This window comes from Nerophis lumbriciformis, linkage group LG32 (assembly GCF_033978685.3).
Source record: "Nerophis lumbriciformis linkage group LG32, RoL_Nlum_v2.1, whole genome shotgun sequence".
NCBI classification, from domain to species: domain Eukaryota; kingdom Metazoa; phylum Chordata; class Actinopteri; order Syngnathiformes; family Syngnathidae; genus Nerophis; species Nerophis lumbriciformis.
In genome coordinates this window covers 833,576-838,664 of record NC_084579.2, presented here as the reverse complement: position 1 = coordinate 838,664, position 5,089 = coordinate 833,576, and positions in this window count along the sequence as shown.

The following is a 5,089-nucleotide window of genomic DNA, read 5'->3' as shown; positions in this document are numbered from 1 at the left end:
TCACAATCTGCTCACTGCTGAACAGGAAATGAATTCCAAACATTCTTTCCCAAACTCTCCCCTCCTCCTCCACTTCCTCCTCCCACTGTCCTCACACAGCTGTGGGAGGGGGAGGGTCTGTAGGCGCCTGGGCTCTGCACTTCTCCTCCCAGGTAGGAAGAAAGGCTTTGGTCGCCACTTCAGACCATGAGAAGACGCTCTGAGCTGGCATTGATCAGATGGTGTGCTCACAGACCTGGACACGTGCTGACAGGTGGCCATTTTTATTGTTATTGTTTGTGTACTTTGTGCTAACAAACAGACTGATACGACACCATTGTGCTAAATACTAACACACTATTACAACACCATTGTGTTACATGTGATAAATACTAACACATTAGTACCCCGACACACTAAAACGTCAGAATTTTTTCTAAGTGTCAAAAAGTGTGGATTTTTTCTGTCACAAAGTGTGGATTTTTTATGTCAAAAAGTGTGGATTTTTCTGTCACAAAGTGTGGATTTTTTATGTCAAAAAGTGTGGATTTTTTCTAAGTGTCTAAAAGTGTAGATTTTTTCCAAGTGTCAAAAAGTGTGGATTTTTTCCAAGTGTCACGGCACGGATGCGAACCCAAGATTCTTCCGCAGCAAGATCCCACACTCTATCTGGCAGCATGCCAGTACACGCCGCCGAGCGCACCACGCCCACACCTCGCCGCAGCTGCAGGCTGTCTGTCATCAGCGCACCTGGCAGTAATCAAGAGGACAGCATAAGATCCAGTCACTCCTTGGATTACGCCGGAACGTCGTTAACTCCTCGTAAGCATTCACGTTTCTGGCTTCCCTCTTGTTGTCCTCGCCTCCGTGTCCTTTTGTCTTGTTGACTCATGTCCCTTGTCTTCCTCGCAGTGCCCGCCTTGTCCCGTGTGCTCGAGCGCTGTACCTCGACCTCCATCCGGATATTGGACTGCCTCCCTTGATCCTTGACCCCTTGCCTGAACTCGGACTTTGTCGCTTCTCTTCTGCCCTCGACCTCCTGCATGGCCCCGGACTTCCCTTGTGCCTACCCTCTTGGACTGACGAAGAATTCACCCATAACGCATGTACAACATCCTCTTGGTTTATTTACATGGTTAGTTAGTCCTGCAACCAACACATAGAGTAGCATACACCTCCCAAACAATCATCAAAGGTTACAATAAACCTGGTAACCTGAGTTCCTTCGTGGTGTCCTCTCCTTCCACCCCTCACGTACATAACACTAAGTGTCAAAAAGTGTGGATTTTTTTCTGTAAAAAATCTGGATTTTTTTCTGTAAAAAATCTGGATTTTTAGGGTTAGGGTTAGGTTTGGGGTTGAGGTTAGGGTTTATTTAATTATACATTTTAAAAATATATATTTTATTAATATTATTTTTTATTTTCACCCCCTCAGGGGGGGGAACTCGACAGGGCGGTTGCTGGTTGTTCTATCTCCATCGTTGGGGTCCCTTCGGGTGGGGTGGGTGCTTCCCGTGGCCCCGTGCTGGGTGGTCCTGCGGCAGCCGATTTGGGCGGGGTGGTCGAGGACGGGCCTCGCCGCGCTCTCTGGGTGTGGGGGTGGGCTCGTGGGGGCCCGGTTGCCGGTGGGGCGCGGGCGGTCTTCCCGTCTGGTTGCGGGGAGTGTCTGGGCCCCCCGGGCGGGGCGTCCAGCCTTTCTGCCCGTGTGGGGTGTAGTCTCTCGCTGGCTTGGGGTTAGGGTTAGGTTTGGGGTTAGGGTTAGGGGGAGGGGTAGGGTTTGTGCACTGTCCAACTACAACTCGTCAAAGCGACGCCCACGCCAAACGCAGGACCCCCCGAAGACCCCGATTCAATGTTGTGGAAAACTGCAGAGGGCGGGGCTTCAGCTCCCCACTGCACTGTCACCAGCGACTTCTCAAAAATTATTCCTACATGTGTGACGTGTCTTCTCGACATATTATATGTATATACAATTATAAGTATCATTGTGTTTGGTACATGTATTAAAATGTTTTCTTTAATCTACCCCTGACTCCTGTATTATTCAAGTGTTTGAGCCCCTCACCACATTCACACGGTGCCTCTTGCACACACGTTTTTTACAACCAAAGTCCCCAGGGGCCCCATGAATGGCAGGACGCCACCCAAACGACGGATTGGAGGCACTGTCCGGTTAGGTTTGGAGTTAGGGTTAGGGGGAGGGGCAGGGGGTGTGCACTGTCCGTCTACAACCCGCCAAGGTGACACCCACGCCAAACGCAGGACCCCCCGGAGGGTTAGGGTTAGGGTAAGGGTTAGGGTTAGGGTTAGGGTAAGGGTTAGGGTTAGGGTTAGGGTTAGGTTTGGGGGTAGGTTTTAGGTAAGGAGAAGGGAATGGTTAGGGTTAGGGAAGGGTTAGGGTTAGGGTTAGGGTTAGGGTTAGGGTTAGGGTTAGGGTTAGGTTTGGGGGTAGGTTTTAGGTAAGGAGAAGGGAATGGTTAGGGTTAGGGAAGAGGGGGGGGTTGGGGGATATGGGAAAAATAAAGAAGGGAAAAAACGGGAATGTGCACTGTCCGTCACAATCCAACGGGCTCACACTCATACCTCATTTAGGCCCCCTGGATGTCTGGTGCCCAATTTGGAGATCCAAAGGAGCTCCGCCCGGTGGCGTTGGGCGAGGCTCCATTTGGGATCCGTCTCTACGACAGTCGCCCGGACGGAAGACCACCCGTGTCGGAGAAAATGCTGCACCAGGTGAGTGTTGGTATTTTTATGCCTAACGATGTTGTACTTGTGTTGGGCGAATCTCCTAGCTAAGGTATTGCCCGTCTCGCCCACGTACATATCGCCACATCGTTGGCACCGAATCACGTACACACAGTTTCGGGTGTGTCGGCCGCCACGGCACAACGGCTGGAAAACCTTGCGGTTGTGGGGGTTCACCAACCATGGTGAGTGGCGGACAAGGGTGTCCCTCCTAGTGGAGGGCGGGTCTCTCAATGAGCTGACCCTGGCCCTGACCAACAGATCATTCAAGTTGGGGTTCTTGCGGTAGGCCGGCACCACGTAGCGCCCCGGCAGCCTCCCGCTACTCTCCACAAAGGTCCGGAAGTGGTCTTTGACCTTCCTGGCGACCCGCACGGCCGAGGGAGAGTAGGTGGTGATGAGGGGGATCATGTCGGTCCCAGGGGGAGGCCCCTTCGGGTCCAAGAAGACCCTCAACTGCCGTCGGAGGAAGGACCTGGAATAGCCCCTCCCCTTCAGGGCAGAAAAGAGGGTCCTCGAGGCCGTCAGGAAGTCCTCCCTTCTGGTGCAGACACGATGAAACCTCAACAATTGGGATTTCACCAACCCCGCGAAGGTATGCTTGGGGTGGAAGCTGCTTTTGAAAAGGAGCGCGTGGGTGTCGGTCTCCTTGAAGAACACCCTGATGTCCAAGTGTTGCGTGTCGGCAAAGTCGGGACCCTTGAATGTCGTGGTGTCCAAAAAGTCGACCGATGTGTTGCTCGTGGTCGACTTGATGGTGATATTTTTATTGTGAGTGTTCAGCGTGTTTAAGAACACGCTGAACTCCTCACTGGAATGGGTCCAGACACCCCAGATGTCATCCAGGTACCGGAAGTAGTGGAGAGGACGTTTTGGGCAGGCGGCCAAGGCAGAGGTCTCCCACTCTGCCATGAAAATGTTGGCATACGCCGGTGCAAATTTCTTGCCCATAGCAGTGCCCTTAATTTGGAGGTAGAAACGACCGTCAAACTCAAAGTCGTTTCTCCTCAAATTAATGTCGAGGAGCTGTAAGAGCTCCTTTTCGGGCCTGCTAACGTCGCGGTACCTGTAGAAGACATTTTTGACAGCCTGCATCCCCTCATTGATATCAATGTTTGTATACAGGCTGTCAATGTCGATGGTAAACAAAATGGCATCTGGGGGAATGCAAACATTCTTGATTTTATCAATAAAATCATAGGTATCCCTGAGGTAGCTGTCGTGCAGAACGGAAAGCGGCGTCAGATAATGATCGATGAACGCCGCCGTTCTGTACGTCTCGCTGCCGCAGTCAGACACAATGGGTCGCCCCGGAGGGATCTCGTGGGGCTTGCTCCACTTGTCTGGCTCCTTGTGAATTTTAGGGAGCATGTAGAACCTGCGGGGGCGAGGATCCGGCTCCCCCATGAGATACCTATGTTGTTTGAAATTGATAAATTTTTTAAGTAGAAGATTATCCAGAATCTTTTCTACCATGGGAATAGTTTGCGGATAAATAGGTTCCGGCAGTGGTTTATAATACGTCATGTCACTCAACTGCCGAGAACCCTCCCATATGTATTGCGATCTGTCAAAAATGACAACAGCACTCCCCTTGTCGGCTGGTTTGATCACAATGTGTTTGTTTGTTTTTAGACTATGAAGGGCCTCGACTTCTCCGCGTGTCAAATTGGGAGCGACCGCAGGTGCGCAACCCGAACCGAACATGGAGAGCCCGTCGGACCGGACCATAGCCTGGAATTCCGGAGGCATAAGTCCAGGTGAGGGTTAGGGTTAGGGTTAGGGTTAGGGTTAGGGTTAGGGTTAGGGTTAGGGTTAGGGTTAGGGTTAGGGTTAGGGTTAGGGTAAGGGTTTAGGGTTAGGGTTAGGGTTAGGGTTAGGGTTAGGGTTAGGGTTAGGGTTAGGGTTAGGGTTAGGGTTAGGGTTAGGGGTTGGGGGTTAAGGTTAGGGTTAGGGTTGGGGGTAGGGTTAGGGTTAGGGTTAGGGTTAGGTTTGGGGGTAGGTTTTAGGTAAGGAGAAGGGAATGGTTAGGGTTAGGGAAGAGGGGGGGGTGGGGGATATGGGAAAAATAAAGAAGGGAAAAAGCGGGAATGTGCACTGTCCGTCACAATCCAACGGGCTCACACTCATACCTCATTTAGGCCCCCTGGATGTCTGGTGCCCAATTTGGAGATCCAAAGGAGCTCCGCCCGGTGGCGTTGGGCGAGGCTCCATTTGGGATCCGTCTCTACGACAGTCGCCCGGACGGAAGACCACCCGTGTCGGAGAAAATGCTGCACCAGGTGAGTGTTGGTATTTTTATGCCTAACGATGTTGTACTTGTGTTGGGCGAATCTCCTAGCTAAGGTATTGCCCGTCTCGCC